The sequence below is a fragment of the Amia ocellicauda genome, chromosome 2, assembly GCF_036373705.1.
Source record: "Amia ocellicauda isolate fAmiCal2 chromosome 2, fAmiCal2.hap1, whole genome shotgun sequence".
NCBI lineage: Eukaryota > Metazoa > Chordata > Actinopteri > Amiiformes > Amiidae > Amia > Amia ocellicauda.
The window spans coordinates 59772872-59794856 of NC_089851.1; the positions used below are offsets into that span (position 1 = coordinate 59772872).

At 45.3% G+C, this 21985-nt stretch overlaps 4 non-coding genes across 4 annotated transcripts; 1 reads left to right on the plus strand and 3 right to left on the minus strand.

Annotated features, from left to right (window-relative positions):
• Positions 1-2368: 2368 nt before the first annotated feature.
• On the plus strand, positions 2369-2442 carry trnan-guu (transfer RNA asparagine (anticodon GUU)). Its single transcript has one exon. It is a non-coding gene; the product is annotated as a tRNA-Asn (tRNA).
• A 601-nt stretch (positions 2443-3043) lies between these two features.
• trnat-agu (transfer RNA threonine (anticodon AGU)) lies at positions 3044-3117 on the minus strand. Its single transcript has one exon. It is a non-coding gene; the product is annotated as a tRNA-Thr (tRNA).
• Positions 3118-8687: 5570 nt separating this feature from the next.
• trnat-agu (transfer RNA threonine (anticodon AGU)) lies at positions 8688-8761 on the minus strand. The gene has a single exon. It is a non-coding gene; the product is annotated as a tRNA-Thr (tRNA).
• Positions 8762-10577: 1816 nt separating this feature from the next.
• trnat-agu (transfer RNA threonine (anticodon AGU)) lies at positions 10578-10651 on the minus strand. The gene has a single exon. It is a non-coding gene; the product is annotated as a tRNA-Thr (tRNA).
• Between the last annotated feature and the right edge of the window lie 11334 nt (positions 10652-21985).

Genomic DNA, 21985 nt, shown 5'->3' on the forward strand with positions numbered 1-21985 from the left:
AGAAACTGAAAACAACACCTACTAGAGACAGTTCTATGTCTATACAGAGAAATCCTATTTCTCCTGAACCAGACTTTGATATTCCGATGGAGGGGGCGGCTGCCCCACCCGAAACACCAAAAAGAGACCAACCAGCTAAAAAGCATCGGCTGTTTGGGAAATTACCATGGCTGTCTCAGTAAAGCGGGTCCTCATGGTTTTATTTTTTGTATTATTATTTTGGTTGTTGTTTGTTTATATATAGGCTATAGAAATACATACATTAATGTTATCTGTAAAATGTTAAATCCTTGTGTGATTCTGATAATAAAAAATGTATTATTATTATTATTATTATTATTATTATTATTATTATTATTATTATTATTGTGTTTGTATGTCAAAGAACATTATCAGTGGTGTTTCACTGTTTTAGTTTATTTGGTTTTTGTGTGTGCTGAATAAAAAATGTAACGCGTGATAAACAATGGTGTTTGTATGTATGGATTTATTAACTACATATAAACATAATTCATGTGTATATAATATTTTATTATCAGGTTAGCAGGCGTTACATATATGAGAATGCCACATCAATAGGCTTAAACGCACACACACAAACATACACACAAGCATTATTCTATCATTCTATAGTGTCTATAGTGTTATTCATACACTGTTCTAACATTGTTTATTTCACGGACCACTGTCAATCAGGTGCTTTCCTTGCCGTCCATCCATCCATCCATCTATCTATCTATCTATCTATGACTCTCGATATCCAACTCTCTTACTTGCTATCGCTCCCCCAATGGTCAGTAGCATAGTAGCATAACAGCAGATCACGGACCACTGTCAATCAGATGCTTGCCTTGCTGTCCACCCATCCATCCGTCTATCTATCTATCTATCTATGACTCTCGATATCTGACTCTCTTGCTTGCTATCGCTCCCCCAATGGTCAGTAGCATAGTAGCATAACAGCAGATCACGGACCACTGTCAATCAGATGCTTGCCTTGCCGTCCATCCATCCATCTATCTATCGATCTATCTATCACTCTCGATATCTAACTCTCTTGCTTGCTATCGCTCCCCCAATGGTCAGTAGCATAGTAGCATAACAGCAGATCACGGACCACTGTCAATCAAATGCTTGCCTTGCTGTCCATCCATCCATCCATCTATCTATCTATCTATCTATGTATCTATGTCTCTCGATATCTAACTATCTTGCTTCCTATCGCTCCCCCAATGGTCAGTAGCATAGTAGCATAACATCAGATCACGGACCACTGTCAATCAGATGCTTGCCTTGCCGTCCATCCATCCATCTATCTGTCTATCTATCTATCTATCTATCTATCTATGACTCTCGATATCTAACTCTCTTGCTTGCTATCGCTCCCCCAATGGTCAGTAGCATAGTAGCATAACAGCAGATCACGGACCACTGTCAATCAGGTGCTTGCCTTGCCGTCCATCCATCCATCCATCTATCTATCTATCTATCTATGACTCTCGATATCTAACTCTCTTGCTTGCTATCGCTCCCCCAATGGTCAGTAGCATAGTAGCATAACAGCAGATCACGGACCACTGTCAATCAGATGCTTGCCTTGCCGTCCATCCATCCATCTATCTATCGATCTATCTATCACTCTCGATATCTAACTCTCTTGCTTGCTATCGCTCCCCCAATGGTCAGTAGCATAGTAGCATAACAGCAGATCACGGACCACTGTCAATCAGATGCTTGCCTTGCCGTCCATCCATCCATCTATCTATCTATCTATCTATGACTCTTGATATCTAACTCTCTTGCTTGCTATCGCTCCCCCAATGGTCAGTAGCATAGTAGCAAATCACGGACCACTGTCAATCAGGTGCTTGCCTTGCCGTCCATCCATCCATCCATCTATCTATCTATCTATCTATGACTCTCAATATCTAACTTTTTTGCTTGCTATCGCTCCCCCAATGGTCAGTAGCATTGTAGCATGACAGCAGATCACGGACCACTGTCAATCAGATGCTTGCCTTGCCGTCCATCCATCCATCCATCTATCTATCTATCTATCAATGACTCTCGCTATCTAACTCTCTTGCTTTTATTGCTCCCCCAATGGTCAGTAGCATAGTAGCATAACAGCAGATCATGGACCACTGTCAATCAGGTGCTTGCCTTGCCGTCCATCCATCCATCTATCTATCTATCTATCTAGCTAGCTATCTATCTATGACTCTCGATATCTAACTCTCTTGCTTGCTATCGCTCCCCCAATGGTCACGTATGTTGCATTCAACGAAAAAGAAAATCGTGTGCTGGAAATGATTTCTGGCAACTGTGAAGGAACAGCACGACTGCAGCAACCACAAAACCTCTGTCTGTCTCTGTGGCGCAATCGGTCAGCGTGTTTGGCTGTTAACCGAAAGGATGGTGGTTCAAATCCACCCAGGGGCGGCCCGCTTTTCCCCCCGCCCCTTGTTATTGTTTCTACTTCTGGCGGTCAGATTGCCAGACTGCGGCTACAGTAACCTTAAGCTGCTTGCTGCGGACGGCCATCTTGCAAAAATGTATTGAGCGTTTAGAAACTTCCTTTCCATTGCCTAGGCCAACATAAACCAAGGCACTGCTGGGAGTCAAACCCAGGGTTTCCTGTTTACAAGACAGGTGCTTTGACCAACTAAGCCTCGGTGCCAGGACTCTCTGATTCCCCAGTGCCTACACTCAGGCGTAAGGAACAAAACAAAACAAAACAAAACAAAACAAAATCTGGATGCAGGCTGCAACAAAGGAAGCACACAGAGGTGAAAACGTAAGGTTGACGGGAACAACAAGCTCCCTGTTGCGACTGTCCAGGGGCGGCAATGGGAAGTGGACGTTAGGTGCGCGTAGCGCGTGTCCTTTTGGTTCTGGTTCTTCTTTACAGACCGGCGTCTGTCCAGTTGGCTTTCCGGTTCATTACGTCCTCTGATGGCTTTACGATAAGCCTATCTTGCTAAAACTGATGGTCGACAAAGCGAAACCACAAGCTTCGCAAGGAGCACACAAAGCCCGCCTAAGGCACCGCTGGGATTTGAACCCAGGAACTCCTGTTTACTAGACAGGCGCTTTAACCAACTAAGCAACGGCACCAAATCTGCCACTGTTGCTGCTGATAGTAGCATAACAGCAGATCACGGACCACTGTCAATCAGGTGCTTACCTTGCCGTCCATCCATCCATCTATCTATTTATGACTCTCAATATCTAACTCTCTTGCTTGCTATCGCTCCCCCAATGGTCAGTAGCATAGTAGCATAACAGCAGATCACGGACCACTGTCAATCAGGTGCTTGCCTTGCCGTCCATCCATCCATCTATCTATCTATCTAGCTAGCTATCTATCTATGACTCTCGATATCTAACTCTCTTGCTTGCTATCGCTCCCCCAATGGTCAGTAGCATAGTAGCATAACAGCAGATCACGGACCACTGTCAATCAGGTGCTTGCCTTGCCGTCCATCCATCCATCCATCTATCTATCTATCTATCTATCTATGACTCTCGATATCTAACTCTCTTGCTTGCTATCGCTCCCTCAATGGTCAGTAGCATAGTAGCATAACAGCAGATCACGGACCACTGTCAATCAGATGCTTGCCTTGCCGTCCATCCATCCATCCATCTATCTATCTATCTATCTATGACTCTTGATATCTAACTCTCTTGCTTGCTATCGCTCCCCCAATGGTCAGTAGCATAGTAGCATAACAGCAGATCACGGACCACTGTCAATCAGATGCTTGCCTTGCCGTCCATCCATCCATCCATCTATCTATGTCTCTTGATATCTAACTCTCTTGCTTGCTATCGCTCCCCCAATGGTCAGTAGCATAGTAGCATAACAGCAGATCACGGACCACTGTCAATCAGATGCTTGCCTTGCCGTCCATCCATCCATCTATCTATCTATCTATCTATGACTCTTGATATCTAACTCTCTTGCTTGCTATCGCTCCCCCAATGGTCTGTAGCATTCTAGCATAACAGCAGATCACGGACCACTGTCAATCAGATGCTTGCCTTGCCGTCCATCCATCCATCCATCTATCTATCTATCTATCAATGACTCTCGATATCTAACTCTCTTGCTTGCTATCGCTCCCCCAATGGTCAGTAGCATAGTAGCATAACAGCAGATCACGGACCACTGTCAATCAGATGCTTACCTTGCCGTCCATCCATCTATCTATCTATTTATCTATGACTCTTGATATCTAACTCTCTTGCTTGCTATCGCTCCCCCAATGGTCAGTAGCATAGTAGCATAACAGCAGATCACGGACCACTGTCAGTCAGATTCTTGCCTTGCCGTCCATCCATCCATCCATCTATCTATCTATCTATCAATGACTCTCGATATCTAACTCTCTTGCTTGCTATCGCTCCCCCAATGGTCAGTAGCATAGTAGCATAACAGCAGATCACGGACCACTGTCAATCAGATGCTTGCCTTGCCGTCCATCCATCTATCTATCTATCTATCTATGACTCTTGATATCTAACTCTCTTGCTTGCTATCGCTCCCCCAATGGTCAGTAGCATAGTAGCATAACAGCAGATCACGGACCACTGTCAATCAGATGCTTGCCTTGCCGTCCATCCATCCATCCATCTATCTATCTATCTATCAATGACTCTCGATATCTAACTCTCTTGCTTGCTATTGCTCCCCCAATGGTCAGTAGCATAGTAGCATAACAGCAGATCACGGACCACTGTCAATCAGATGCTTGCCTTGCCGTCCATCCATCTATCTATCTATCTATCTATGACTCTTGATATCTAACTCTCTTGCTTGCTATCGCTCCCCCAATGGTCAGTAGCATAGTAGCATAACAGCAGATCACGGACCACTGTCAATCAGATGCTTGCCTTGCCGTCCATCCATCCATCCATCTATCTATCTATGTATCTATGTCTCTTGATATCTAACTCTCTTGCTTGCTATCGCTCCCCCAATGGTCAGTAGCATAGTAGCATAACAGCAGATCACGGACCACTGTCAATCAGATGCTTGCCTTGCCGTCCATCCATCCATCTATCTATCTATCTATCTATGACTCTTGATATCTAACTCTCTTGCTTGCTATCGCTCCCCCAATGGTCAGTAGCATTGTAGCATAACAGCAGATCACGGACCACTGTCAATCAGATGCTTGCCTTGCCGTCCATCCATCCATCCATCTATCTATCTATCTATCAATGACTCTCGATATCTAACTCTCTTGCTTGCTATCGCTCCCCCAATGGTCAGTAGCATAGTAGCATAACAGCAGATCACGGACCACTGTCAATCAGATGCTTGCCTTGCCGTCCATCCATCTATCTATCTATCTATCTATGACTCTTGATATCTAACTCTCTTGCTTGCTATCGCTCCCCCAATGGTCAGTAGCATAGTAGCATAACAGCAGATCACGGACCACTGTCAATCAGATGCTTCCTTGCCGTCCATCCATCCATCCATGTGTCTATGTCTCTTGATATCTAACTCTCTTGCTTGCTATCGCTCCCCCAATGGTCAGTAGCATAGTAGCATAACAGCAGATCACGGACCACTGTCAATCAGATGCTTGCCTTGCCGTCCATCCATCCATCTATCTATCTATCTATATATGACTCTTGATATCTAACTCTCTTGCTTGCTATCGCTCCCCCAATGGTCTGTAGCATTGTAGCATAACAGCAGATCATGGACCACTGTCAATCAGATGCTTGCCTTGCCGTCCATCCATCCATCCATCTATCTATCTATCTATCAATGACTCTCGATATCTAACTCTCTTGCTTGCTATCGCTCCCCCAATGGTCAGTAGCATAGTAGCATAACAGCAGATCACGGACCACTGTCAATCAGATGCTTGCCTTGCCGTCCATCCATCTATCTATCTATTTATCTATGACTCTTGATATCTAACTCTCTTGCTTGCTATCGCTCCCCCAATGGTCAGTAGCATAGTAGCATAACAGCAGTTCACGGACCACTGTCAATCAGATGCTTGCCTAGCCGTCCATCCATCCATCCATGTATCTATGTCTCTTGATATCTAACTGTCTTGCTTGCTATCGCTCCCCCAATGGTCAGTAGCATAGTAGCATAACAGCAGATCACGGACCACTGTCAATCAGGTGCTTGCCTTGCCGTCCATCCATCCATCTATCTATCTATCTAGCTAGCTATCTATCTATGACTCTCGATATCTAACTCTCTTGCTTGCTATCGCTCCCCCAATGGTCAGTAGCATTGTAGCATAACAGCAGATCACGGACCACTGTCAATCAGGTGCTTGCCTTGCCGTCCATCCATCCATCCATCTATCTATCTATCTATCTATCTATGACTCTTGATATCTAACTCTCTTGCTTGCTATCGCTCCCCCAATGGTCAGTAGCATAGTAGCATAACAGCAGATCACGGACCACTGTCAATCAGATGCTTGCCTTGCCGTCCATCCATCCATCCATCTATCTATCTATGTGTCTATGTCTCTTGATATCTAACTCTCATGCTTGCTATCGCTCCCCCAATGGTCAGTAGCATAGTAGCATAACAGCAGATCACGGACCACTGTCAATCAGATGCTTGCCTTGCCGTCCATCCATCCATCCATCTATCTATCTATGTATCTATGTCTCTTGATATCTAACTCTCTTGCTTGCTATCGCTCCCCCAATGGTCAGTAGCATAGTAGCATAACAGCAGATCACGGACCACTGTCAATCAGATTCTTGCCTTGCCGTCCATCCATCCATCTATCTATCTATCTATGTATCTATGTCTCTTGATATCTAACTCTCTTGCTTGCTATCGCTCCCCCAATGGTCAGTAGCATAGTAGCATAACAGCAGATCACGGACCACTGTCAATCAGATGCTTGCCTTGCCGTCCATCCATCCATCTATCTATCTATCTATCTATGACTCTTGATGTCTAACTCTCTTGCTTGCTATCGCTCCCCCAATGGTCAGTAGCATTGTAGCATAACAGCAGATCACGGACCACTGTCAATCAGATGCTTGCCTTGCCGTCCATCCATCCATCCATCTATCTATCTATCTATCAATGACTCTCGATATCTAACTCTCTTGCTTGCTATTGCTCCCCCAATGGTCAGTAGCATAGTAGCATAACAGCAGATCACGGACCACTGTCAATCAGATGCTTGCCATGCCGTCCATCCATCTATCTATCTATCTATCTATGACTCCTGATATCTAACTCTCTTGCTTGCTATCGCTCCCCCAATGGTCAGTAGCATAGTAGCATAACAGCAGATCACGGACCACTGTCAATCAGATGCTTGCCTTGCCGTCCATCCATCCATCCATCTATCAATCTATGTATCTATGTCTCTTGATATCTAACTCTCTTGCTTGCTATCGCTCCCCCAATGGTCAGTAGCATAGTAGCATAACAGCAGATCACGGACCACTGTCAATCAGATGCTTGCCTTGCCGTCCATCCATCCATCTATCTATCTATCTATCTATGACTCTTGATATCTAACTCTCTTGCTTGCTATCGCTCCCTCAATGGTCAGTAGCATAGTAGCATAACAGCAGATCACGGACCACTGTCAATCAGGTGCTTGCCTTGCCGTCCATCCATCCATCTATCTATCTATCTAGCTAGCTATCTATCTATGACTCTCGATATCTAACTCTCTTGCTTGCTATCGCTCCCCCAATGGTCAGTAGCATTGTAGCATAACAGCAGATCACGGACCACTGTCAATCAGGTGCTTGCCTTGCCGTCCATCCATCCATCTATCTATCTATCTAGCTAGCTATCTATCTATGACTCTCGATATCTAACTCTCTTGCTTGCTATCGCTCCCCCAATGGTCACGTATGTGGCATTCAACGACAAAGAAAATCGTGTGCTGGAAATGATTTCTGGCAACTGTGAAGGAACTGCACGACTGCAGCAACCACAACACCTCAGTCTGTCTTTGTGGTGCAATCGGTCAGTGTGTTTGGCTATTAACCAAAAGGATGGTGGTTCGAATCAACCCAGGGAAGGCCCACTTTTCCCCCCGCCCCTTGTTATTGTTTCTACTTCTGGCGGTCAGCTTGCCAGATTGCGGCTACAGTAACCTTAAACTGCTTGCTGCGGACGGCCATCTTGCAAAAATGTATTGAGCGTTTAGAAACTTCCTTTCCATTGCCTATGCCAACGTAAACCAAAGCACTGCTGGGAGTAAAACCCATGGTTTCCTGTTTACAAGACAGGCGCTTTGACCAACTAAGACACGGTGCCAGGACTCTCCCGTTCCCCAGTGCCTATACTCAGGCGTAAGGCACAAAACAAAACAAAACATAACAAAACAAAACAAAACAAAACAAAAAAAAACAAAACAAAATCTGGATGCAGGCTGCAACAAAGGAAGCACACAGAGGTGAAAACGTAAGGTTGACGGGAGTAACAAGCTCCCTGTTGCGACTGTCCAGGGGCGGCAATGGGAATTGGACGTTGGCCGTTAGGTGCGCGTAGCGCGTGTCCTTTGGGTTCTGGTTCTTCTTTACAAACCGGCGTCTGTCCAGTTGGCTTTCCGGTTCATTACGTCCTCTGATGGCTTTACAATAAGCCTATCTTGCTAAAACTGATGGTCGACAAAGCGGAAGCACAAGCTTCACAAGGAGCACACAAAGCCTGCCTAAGGCACCGCTGGGATTTGAACCCAGGACCTCCTGTTTACTAGACAGGCGCTTTAACCAACTAAGCCACGGCGCCAAACCTGCCACTGTTGCTGCTGATAGTAGCATAATAGCAGATCACGGACCACTGTCAATCAGGTGCTTGCCTTGCCGTCCATCCATCAATCTATCTATCTATCTATGACTCTCAATATCTAACTCTCTTGCTTGCTATCGCTCCCCCAATGGTCAGTAGCATAGTAGCATAACAGCAGATCACGGACCACTGTCAATCAGATGCTTGCCTTGCCGTCCATCCATCCATCCATCTATCTATCTATGTATCTATGTCTCTTGATATCTAACTCTCTTGCTTGCTATCGCTCCCCCAATGGTCAGTAGCATAGTAGCATAACAGCAGATCACGGACCACTGTCAATCAGATGCATGCCTTGCCGTCCATCCATCCATCCATCTATCTATCTATCTATCAATGACTCTCGATATCTAACTCTCTTGCTTGCTATTGCTCCCCCAATGGTCAGTAGCATAGTAGCATAACAGCAGATCACGGACCACTGTCAATCAGATGCTTGCCTTGCCGTCCATCTATCTATCTATCTATCTATCTATCTATGACTCTTGATATCTAACTCTCTTGCTTGCTATCGCTCCCCCAATGGTCAGTAGCATAGTAGCATAACAGCAGATCACGGACCACTGTCAATCAGATGCTTGCCTTGCCGTCCATCCATCCATCCATCTATCTATCTATCTATCTATGACTCTTGATATCTAACTCTCTTGCTTGCTATCGCTCCCCCAATGGTCAGTAGCATTGTAGCATAACAGCAGATCACGGACCACTGTCAATCAGGTGCTTGCCTTGCCGTCCATCCATCCATCTATCTATCTATCTATGACTCTTGATATCTAACTCTCTTGCTTGCTATCGCTCCCCCAATGGTCAGTAGCATTGTAGCATAACAGCAGATCACGGACCACTGTCAATCAGGTGCTTGCCTTGCCGTCCATCCATCCATCCATCTATCAATCTATGTATCTAAGTCTCTTGATATCTAACTCTCTTGCTTGCAATCGCTCCCCCAATGGTCACGTATGTTGCATTCAACGACAAAGAAAATCGTGTGCTGGAAATGATTTCTGGCAACTGTGAAGGAACTGCACGACTGCAGCAACCACAACACCTCAGTCTGTCTTTGTGGTGCAATCGGTCAGTGTGTTTGGCTATTAACCAAAAGGATCGTGGTTCGAATCAACCCAGGGACGGCCCACTTTTCCCCCCGCCCCTTGTTATTGTTTCTACTTCTGGCGGTCAGCTTGCCAGATTGCGGCTACAGTAACCTTAAACTGCTTGCTGCGGACGGCCATCTTGCAAAAATGTATTGAGCGTTTAGAAACTTCCTTTCCATTGCCTATGCCAACGTAAACCAAAGCAATGCTGGGAGTAAAGCCCATGGTTTCCTGTTTACAAGACAGGCGCTTTGACCAACTAAGACACGGTGCCAGGACTCTCCCGTTCCCCAGTGCCTATACTCAGGCGTAAGGCACAAAACAAAACAAAACAAAACAAAACAAAACAAAACAAAACAAAATCTGGATGCAGGCTGCAACAAAGGAAGCACACAGAGGTGAAAACGTAAGGTTGACGGGAGTAACAAGCTCCCTGTTGCGACTGTCCAGGGGCGGCAATGGGAATTGGACGTTGGCCGTTAGGTGCGCGTAGCGCGTGTCCTTTGGGTTCTGGTTCTTCTTTACAAACCGGCGTCTGTCCAGTTGGCTTTCCGGTTCATTACGTCCTCTGATGGCTTTACGATAAGCCTATCTTGCTAAAACTGATGGTCGACAAAGCGGAAGCACAAGCTTCACAAGGAGCACACAAACCCTGCCTAAGGCACCGCTGGGATTTGAACCCAGGACCTCCTGTTTACTAGACAGGCGCTTTAACCAACTAAGCCACGGCGCCAAACCTGCCACTGTTGCTGCTGATAGTAGCATAATAGCAGATCACGGACCACTGTCAATCAGGTGCTTGCCTTGCCGTCCATCCATCAATCTATCTATCTATCTATGACTCTCAATATCTAACTCTCTTGCTTGCTATCGCTCCCCCAATGGTCAGTAGCATAGTAGCATAACAGCAGATCACGGACCACTGTCAATCAGATGCTTGCCTTGCCGTCCATCCATCCATCCATCTATCTATCTATGTATCTATGTCTCTTGATATCTAACTCTCTTGCTTGCTATCGCTCCCCCAATGGTCAGTAGCATAGTAGCATAACAGCAGATCACGGACCACTGTCAATCAGATGCTTGCCTTGCCGTCCATCCATCCATCCATCTATCTATCTATCTATCTATCAATGACTCTCGATATCTAACTCTCTTGCTTGCTATCGCTCCTCCAATGGTCAGTAGCATAGTAGCATAACAGCAGATCACGGACCACTGTCAATCAGATGCTTGCCTTGCCGTCCATCCATCCATCCATCTATCTATCTATCTATCAATGACTCTCGATATCGAACTCTCTTGCTTGCTATCGCTCCCCCAATGGTCAGTAGCATAGTAGCATAACAGCAGATCACGGACCACTGTCAATCAGATGCTTGCCTTGCCGTCCATCCATCCATCTATCTATCTACCTATCTATGACTCATGATATCTAACTCTCTTGCTTGCTATCGCTCCCCCAATGGTCAGTAGCATAGTAGCATAACAGCAGATCACGGACCACTGTCAATCAGATGCTTGCCTTGCCGTCCATCCATCCATCTATCTATCTATCTATCTATGACTCTCGATATCTAACTCTCTTGCTTGCTATCGCTCCCCCAATGGTCAGTAGCATAGTAGCATAACAGCAGATCACGGTCCACTGTCAATCAGATGCTTGCCTTGCCGTCCATCCATCCATCTATCTATCTATCTATCGATGACTCTTGATATCTAACTCTCTTGCTTGCTATCGCTCCCCCAATGGTCAGTAGCATAGTAGCATAACAGCAGATCACGGACCACTGTCAATCAGATGCTTGCCTTGCCGTCCATCCATCCATCTATCTATCTATCTATCTATGACTCTCGATATCTAACTCTCTTGCTTGCTATCACTCCCCCAATGCCAGTAGCATAGTAGCATAACAGCAGATCATGGACCACTGTCAATCAGATGTTTGCCTTGCCGTCCATCCATCCATCCATCTATCTATCTATCTATCTATCAATGACTCTCGATATCTAACTCTCTTGCTTGCTATCGCTCCCCCAATGGTCAGTAGCATAGTAGCATGACAGCAGATCACGGACCACTGTAAATCAGATGCTTGCCTTGCCGTCCATCCATCCATCCATCTATCTATCTATCTATCAATGACTCTCGATATCTAACTCTCTTGCTTGCTATCGCTCCCCCAATGGTCAGTAGCATAGTAGCATAACAGCAGATCACGGACCACTGTCAATCAGATGCTTGCCTTGCCGTCCATCCATCCATCTATCTATCTATCTATCTATGACTCTTGATATCTAACTCTCTTGCTTGCTATCGCTCCCCCAATGGTCAGTAGCATAGTAGCATAACAGCAGATCACGGACCACTGTCAATGAGATGCTTGCCTTGCCGTCCATCCATCCATCTACCTATCTATCTATCTATGACTCTCGATATCTAACTCTCTTGCTTGCTATCGCTCCCCCAAAAATCAGTAGCATTGTAGCATAACAGCAGATCACGGACCACTGTCAATCAGATGCTTGCCTTGCCGTCCATCCCTCCATCTATCTATCTATCTATCTATGACTCTCGATATCTAACTCTCTTGCTTGCTATCGCTCCCCCAATGGTCAGTAGCATAGTAGCATAACAGCAGATCACGGACCACTGTCAATCAGATGCTTGCCTTTCCGTCCATCCATCCATCTATCTATCTATCTATCTATGACTCTCGATATCTAACTCTCTTGCTTGCTATCGCTCCCCCAATGGTCAGTAGCATTGTAGCATAACAGCAGATCACGGACCACCGTCAATCAGATGCTTGCCTTGCCGTCCATCCATCCATCTTTCTATCTATCTATCTATGACTCTCGATAACTAACTCTCTTGCTTGCTATCACTCCCCCAATGCCAGTAGCATAGTAGCATAACAGCAGATCACGGATCACTGTCAATCAGATGCTTGCCTTGCCGTCCATCCATCCATCCATCTATCTATCTATCTATCAATGACTCTCGATATCTAACTCTCTTGCTTGCTATCGCTCCCCCAATGGTCAGTAGCATAGTAGCATAACAGCAGATCACGGACCACTGTCAATCAGATGCTTGCCTTGCCGTCCATCCATCCATCTATCTATCTATCTATCGATGACTCTTGATATCTAACTCTCTTCCTTGCTATCGCTCCCCCAATGGTCTGTAGCATAGTAGCATAACAGCAGATCACGGACCACTGTCAATCAGATGCTTGCCTTGCCGTCCATCCATCCATCTATCTATCTATCTATCTATGACTCTTGATGTCTAACTCTCTTGCATGCTATCGCTCCCCCAATGGTCAGTAGCATAGTAGCATAACAGCAGATCACGGACCACTGTCAATCAGATGCTTGCCTTGCCGTCCATCCATCCATCCATCTATCTATCTATCTATGACTCTTGATATCTAACTCTCTTGCTTGCTATCGCTTCCCCAATGGTCAGTAGCATTGTAGCATAACTGCAGATCACGGACCACTGTCAATCAGTTGCTTGCCTTGCCGTCCATCCATCCATCTATCTATCTATCTATGACTCTCGATATCTAATTCTCTTGCTTGCTATCGCTCCCCCAATGGTCAGTAGCATAGTAGCATAACAGCAGATCACGGACCACTGTCAATCAGATGCTTGCCTTGCCGTCCATCTATCCATCCATCTATCTATCTATCTATCTATCAATGACTCTCGATATCTAACTCTCTTGCTTGCTATCGCTCCCCCAATGGTCAGTAGCATAGTAGCATAACAGCAGATCACGGACCACTGTCAATCAGATGCTTGCCTTGCCGTCCATCCATCCATCTATCTATCTATCTATCTATGACTCTTGATATCTAACTCTCTTGCTTGCTATCGCTACCCCAATGGTCATTAGCATAGTAGCATAACAGCAGATCACGGACCACTGTCAATCAGATGCTTGCCTTGCCGTCCATGCATCCATCTATCTATCTATCTATCTATGACTCTCGATATCTAACTCTCTTGCGTGCTATCGCTCCCCCAATGGTCAGTAGCATAGTAGCATAACAGCAGATCAAGGACCACTGTCAATCAGATGCTTGCCTTGCCGTCCATCCATCCATCCATCTATCTATCTATCTATGACTCTTGATATCTAACTCTCTTGCTTGCTATTGCTCCCCCAATGGTCAGTAGCATAGTAGCATAACAGCAGATCACGGACCACTGTCAATCAGATGCTTGCCTTGCCGTCCATCCATCCATCCATCTATCTATCTATTTATCAATGACTCTCGATATCTAACTCTCTTGCTTGCTATCGCTCCCCCAATGGTCAGTAGCATAGTAGCATAACAGCAGATCACGGACCACTGTCAATCAGATGCTTGCCTTGCCGTCCATCCATCCATCTATCTATCTATCTATCTATCTATCTATCTATCAATCTATCTATCTATCTATCTATCTATGACTCTTGATATCTAACTCTCTTGCTTGCTATCGCTCCCCCAATGGTCAGTAGCATTGTAGCATAACAGCAGATCAAGGACCACTGTCAATCAGATGCTTGCCTTGCCGTCCATCCATCCATCTATCTATCTATCTATCTATCTATCTATGACTCTCGATATCTAACTCTCTTGCTTGCTATCGCTCCCCCAATGGTCAGTAGCATTGTAGCATAACAGCAGATCACGGACCAATGTCAATCAGATGCTTGCCTTGCCGTCCATCCATCCATCTATCTATCTATCTATCTATGACTCTCGATATCTAACTCTCTTGCTTGCTATCGCTCCCCCAATGGTCAGTAGCATAGTAGCATAACAGCAGATCACGGACCACTGTCAATCAGATGCTTGTCTTGCCGTCCATCCATCCATCCATCTATCTATCTATGTATCTATGTCTCTTGATATCTAACTCTCTTGCTTGCTATCGCTCCCCCAATGGTCAGTAGCATAGTAGCATAAGAGCAGATCACGGACCACTGTCAATCAGATGCTTGCCTTGCCGTCCATCCATCCATCCATCTATCTATCTATCTATGACTCTTGATATCTAACTCTCTTTTTTGCTATCGCTCCCCCAATGGTCAGTAGCATAGTAGCATAAGAGCAGATCACGGACCACTGTCAATCAGATGCTTGCCTTGCCGTCCATCCATCCATCCATCTATCTATCTATCTATGACTCTCGATATCTAACTCTCTTGCTTGCTATCGCTCCCCCAATGGTCAGTAGCATAGTAGCATAACAGCAGATCACGGACCACTGTCAATCAGATGCTTGCCTTGCCGCCCATCCATCTATCTATCTATCTATCTATGACTCTTGATATCTAACTCTCTTGCTTGCTATCGCTCCCCCAATGGTCAGTTGCATAGTAGCATAACAGCAGATCACGGACCACTGTCAATCAGATGCTTGCCTTGCCGTCCATCCATCCATCTATCTATCAATCTATCTATGTCTCTCGATATCTAACTCTCTTTTTTGCTATCGCTCCCCCAATGGTCAGTTGCATAGTAGCATAACAGCAGATCACGGACCACTGTCAATCAGATGCTTGCCTTGCCGTCCATCCATCCATCTATCTATCTATCTATCTATGACTCTGGATATCTAACTCTCTTGCTTGCTATCGCTCCCCCAATGGTCAGTAGCATAGTAGCATAACAGCAGATCACGGACCACTGTCAATCAGATGCTTGCCTTGCCGTCCATCCATCCATCTATCTATCAATCTATCTATGACTCTCGATATCTAACTCTCTTGCTTGCTATCGCTCCCCCAATGGTCAGTAGCATAGTAGCATAACAGCAGATCACGGACCACTGTCAATCAGATGCTTGCCTTGCCGTCCATCCATCCATCTATCTATCTATCTATCTATGACTCTCGATATCTAACTCTCTTGCTTGCTATCGCTCCCCCAATGGTCAGTAGCATAGTAGCATATCAGCAGATCACGGACCACTGTCAATCAGATGCTTGCCTTGCCGTCCATCCATCCATCCATCTATCTATCTATCTATCAATGACTCTCGATACCTAACTCTCTTGCTTGCTATCGCTCCCTCAATGGTCAGTAGCATAGTAGCATAACAGCAGATCACGGACCACTGTCAATCAGATGCTTGCCTTGCCGACCATCCATCCATCTTTCTATCTATCTATCGATGACTCTCGATATCTAACTCTCTTGCTTGCTATCGCTCCCCCAATGGTCAGCAGCATAGTAGCATAACAGCAGATCACGGACCACTGTCAATCAGATGCTTGCCTTGCCGTCCATCCATCCATCTATCTATCTATCTATCTATCTATGACTCTCGATATCTAACTCTCTTGCTTGCTATCGCTCCCCCAATGGTCAGTAGCATAGTAGCATAACAGCAGATCACGGACCACTGTCAATCAGATGCTTGCCTTGCCGTCCATCCATCCATCTATCTATCTATCTATCTATGACTCTCGATATCTAACTCTCTTGCTTGCTATCCCTCCCCCAATGGTCAGTAGCATTGTAGCATAACAGCAGATCACGGACCACTGTCAATCAGATGCTTGCCTTGCCGTCCATCCATCCATCTATCTATCTATCTAGCTAGCTATCTATCTATGACTCTCGATATCTAACTCTCTTGCTTGCTATCGCTCCCCCAATGGTCAGTAGCATAGTAGCATAACAGCAGATCACGGACCACTGTCAATCAGATGCTTGCCTTGCCGTCCATCCATCCATCCATCTATCTATCTATCTATCAATGACTCTCGATATCTAACTCTCTTGCTTGCTATCGCTCCCTCAATGGTCAGTAGCATAGTAGCATAACAGCAGATCACGGACCACTGTCAATCAGATGCTTGCCTTGCCGACCATCCATCCATCTTTCTATCTATCTATCGATGACTCTTGATATCTAACTCTCTTGCTTGCAATCGCTCCCCCAATGGTCAGTAGCATAGTAGCATAACAGCAGATCACGGACCACTGTCAATCAGATGCTTGCCTTGCCGTCCATCCATCCATCCATCTATCTATCTATCTATGACTCTTGATATCTAACTCTCTTGCTTGCTATCGCTCCCCCAATGGTCAGTAGCATTGTAGCATAACAGCAGATCAAGGACCACTGTCAATCAGATGCTTGCCTTGCCGTCCATCCATCCATCTATCTATCTATCTATCTATCTATCTATCTATGACTCTCGATATCTAACTCTCTTGCTTGCTATCGCTCCCCCAATGGTCAGTAGCATTGTAGCATAACAGCAGATCACGGACCAATGTCAATCAGATGCTTGCCTTGCCGTCCATCCATCCATCTATCTATCTATCTATCTATGACTCTCGATATCTAACTCTCTTGCTTGCTATCGCTCCCCCAATGGTCAGTAGCATAGTAGCATAACAGCAGATCACAGACCACTGTCAATCAGATGCTTGTCTTGCCGTCCATCCATCCATCCATCTATCTATCTATGTATCTATGTCTCTTGATATCTAACTCTCTTGCTTGCTATCGCTCCCCCAATGGTCAGTAGCATAGTAGCATAAGAGCAGATCACGGACCACTGTCAATCAGATGCTTGCCTTGCCGTCCATCCATCCATCCATCTATCTATCTATCTATGACTCTTGATATCTAACTCTCTTTTTTGCTATCGCTCCCCCAATGGTCAGTAGCATAGTAGCATAACAGCAGATCACGGACCACTGTCAATCAGATGCTTGCCTTGCCGTCCATCCATCCATCCATCTATCTATCTATGTATCTATGTCTCTTGATATCTAACTCTCTTGCTTGCTATCGCTCCCCCAATGGTCAGTAGCATAGTAGCATAACAGCAGATCACGGACCACTGTCAATCAGATGCTTGCCTTGCCGTCAATCCATCCATCTATCTATCAATCTATCTATGACTCTTGATATCTAACTCTCTTGCTTGCTATCGCTCCCCCAATGGTCAGTAGCATTGTAGCATAACAGCAGATCACGGACCACTGTCAATCAGATGCTTGCCTTGCCGTCCATCCATCCATCCATCTATCTATCTATCTATCAATGACTCTCGATATCTAACTCTCTTGCTTGCTATCGCTCCCTCAATGGTCAGTAGCATAGTAGCATAACAGCAGATCACGGACCACTGTCAATCAGATGCTTGCCTTGCCGTCCATCCATCCATCTATCTATCTATCTATCTATGACTCTCGATATCTAACTCTCTTGCTTGCTATCGCTCCCCCAATGGTCAGTAGCATAGTAGCATATCAGCAGATCACGGACCACTGTCAATCAGATGCTTGCCTTGCCGTCCATCCATCCATCCATCTATCTATCTATCTATCAATGACTCTCGATATCTAACTCTCTTGCTTGCTATCGCTCCCTCAATGGTCAGTAGCATAGTAGCATAACAGCAGATCACGGACCACTGTCAATCAGATGCTTGCCTTGCCGACCATCCATCCATCTTTCTATCTATCTATCGATGACTCTCGATATCTAACTCTCTTGCTTGCTATCGCTCCCCCAATGGTCAGCAGCATAGTAGCATAACAGCAGATCACGGACCACTGTCAATCAGATGCTTGCCTTGCCGTCCATCCATCCATCTATCTATCTATCTATCTATCTATGACTCTCGATATCTAACTCTCTTGCTTGCTATCGCTCCCCCAATGGTCAGTAGCATAGTAGCATAACAGCAGATCACGGACCACTGTCAACCAGATGCTTACCTTGCTGTCCATCCATCCATCTATCTATCTATCTATCTATGACTCTCGATATCTAACTCTCTTGCTTGCTATCCCTCCCCCAATGGTCAGTAGCATTGTAGCATAACAGCAGATCACGGACCACTGTCAATCAGATGCTTGCCTTGCCGTCCATCCATCCATCTATCTATCTATCTAGCTAGCTATCTATCTATGACTCTCGATATCTAACTCTCTTGCTTGCTATCGCTCCCCCAATGGTCAGTAGCATAGTAGCATAACAGCAGATCACGGACCACTGTCAATCAGATGCTTGCCTTGCCGTCCATCCATCCATCCATCTATCTATCTATCTATCAATGACTCTCGATATCTAACTCTCTTGCTTGCTATCGCTCCCTCAATGGTCAGTAGCATAGTAGCATAACAGCAGATCACGGACCACTGTCAATCAGATGCTTGCCTTGCCGACCATCCATCCATCTTTCTATCTATCTATCGATGACTCTTGATATCTAACTCTCTTGCTTGCAATCGCTCCCCCAATGGTCAGTAGCATAGTAGCATAACAGCAGATCACGGACCACTGTCAATCAGATGCTTGCCTTGCCGTCCATCCATCCATCCATCTATCTATCTATCTATGACTCTTGATATCTAACTCTCTTGCTTGCTATCGCTCCCCCAATGGTCAGTAGCATTGTAGCATAACAGCAGATCAAGGACCACTGTCAATCAGATGCTTGCCTTGCCGTCCATCCATCCATCTATCTATCTATCTATCTATCTATCTATGACTCTCGATATCTAACTCTCTTGCTTGCTATCGCTCCCCCAATGGTCAGTAGCATTGTAGCATAACAGCAGATCACGGACCAATGTCAATCAGATGCTTGCCTTGCCGTCCATCCATCCATCTATCTATCTATCTATCTATGACTCTCGATATCTAACTCTCTTGCTTGCTATCGCTCCCCCAATGGTCAGTAGCATAGTAGCATAACAGCAGATCACGGACCACTGTCAATCAGATGCTTGTCTTGCCGTCCATCCATCCATCCATCTATCTATCTATGTATCTATGTCTCTTGATATCTAACTCTCTTGCTTGCTATCGCTCCCCCAATGGTCAGTAGCATAGTAGCATAAGAGCAGATCACGGACCACTGTCAATCAGATGCTTGCCTTTCCGTCCATCCATCCATCCATCTATCTATCTATCTATGACTCTTGATATCTAACTCTCTTTTTTGCTATCGCTCCCCCAATGGTCAGTAGCATAGTAGCATAACAGCAGATCACGGACCACTGTCAATCAGATGCTTGCCTTGCCGTCCATCCATCCATCCATCTATCTATCTATGTATCTATGTCTCTTGATATCTAACTCTCTTGCTTGCTATCGCTCCCCCAATGGTCAGTAGCATAGTAGCATAACAGCAGATCACGGACCACTGTCAATCAGATGCTTGCCTTGCCGTCAATCCATCCATCTATCTATCAATCTATCTATGACTCTTGATATCTAACTCTCTTGCTTGCTATCGCTCCCCCAATGGTCAGTAGCATTGTAGCATAACAGCAGATCACGGACCACTGTCAATCAGATGCTTGCCTTGCCGTCCATCCATCCATCCATCTATCTATCTATCTATCAATGACTCTCGATATCTAACTCTCTTGCTTGCTATCGCTCCCTCAATGGTCAGTAGCATAGTAGCATAACAGCAGATCACGGACCACTGTCAATCAGATGCTTGCCTTGCCGTCCATCCATCCATCTATCTATCTATCTATCTATGACTCTCGATATCTAACTCTCTTGCTTGCTATCGCTCCCCCAATGGTCAGTAGCATAGTAGCATATCAGCAGATCACGGACCACTGTCAATCAGATGCTTGCCTTGCCGTCCATCCATCCATCCATCTATCTATCTATCTATCAATGACTCTCGATATCTAACTCTCTTGCTTGCTATCGCTCCCTCAATGGTCAGTAGCATAGTAGCATAACAGCAGATCACGGACCACTGTCAATCAGATGCTTGCCTTGCCGACCATCCATCCATCTTTCTATCTATCTATCGATGACTCTCGATATCTAACTCTCTTGCTTGCTATCGCTCCCCCAATGGTCAGCAGCATAGTAGCATAACAGCAGATCACGGACCACTGTCAATCAGATGCTTGCCTTGCCGTCCATCCATCCATCTATCTATCTATCTATCTATCTATGACTCTCGATATCTAACTCTCTTGCTTGCTATCGCTCCCCCAATGGTCAGTAGCATAGTAGCATAACAGCAGATCACGGACCACTGTCAATCAGATGCTTGCCTTGCCGTCCATCCATCCATCTATCTATCTATCTATCTATGACTCTCGATATCTAACTCTCTTGCTTGCTATCCCTCCCCCAATGGTCAGTAGCATTGTAGCATAACAGCAGATCACGGACCACTGTCAATCAGATGCTTGCCTTGCCGTCCATCCATCCATCTATCTATCTATCTAGCTAGCTATCTATCTATGACTCTCGATATCTAACTCTCTTGCTTGCTATCGCTCCCCCAATGGTCAGTAGCATAGTAGCATAACAGCAGATCACGGACCACTGTCAATCAGATGCTTGCCTTGCCGTCCATCCATCCATCCATCTATCTATCTATCTATCAATGACTCTCGATATCTAACTCTCTTGCTTGCTATCGCTCCCTCAATGGTCAGTAGCATAGTAGCATAACAGCAGATCACGGACCACTGTCAATCAGATGCTTGCCTTGCCGACCATCCATCCATCTTTCTATCTATCTATCGATGATTCTTGATATCTAACTCTCTTGCTTGCAATCGCTCCCCCAATGGTCAGTAGCATAGTAGCATAACAGCAGATCACGGACCACTGTCAATCAGATGCTTGCCTTGCCGTCCATCCATCCATCCATCTATCTATCTATCTATGACTCTTGATATCTAACTCTCTTGCTTGCTATCGCTCCCCCAATGGTCAGTAGCATAGTAGCATAACAGCAGATCATGGACCACTGTCAATCAGATGCTTGCCTTGCCGTCCATCCATCCATCCATCTATCTATCTATTTATCAATGACTCTCGATATCTAACTCTCTTGCTTGCTATCGCTCCCCCAATGGTCAGTAGCATAGTAGCATAACAGCAGATCACGGACCACTGTCAATCAGATGCTTGCCTTGCCGTCCATCCATCCATCTATCTATCTATCTATCTATCTATGACTTTTGATATCTAACTCTCTTGCTTGCTATCGCTCCCCCAATGGTCAGTAGCATAGTAGCATAACAGCAGATCACGGACCAC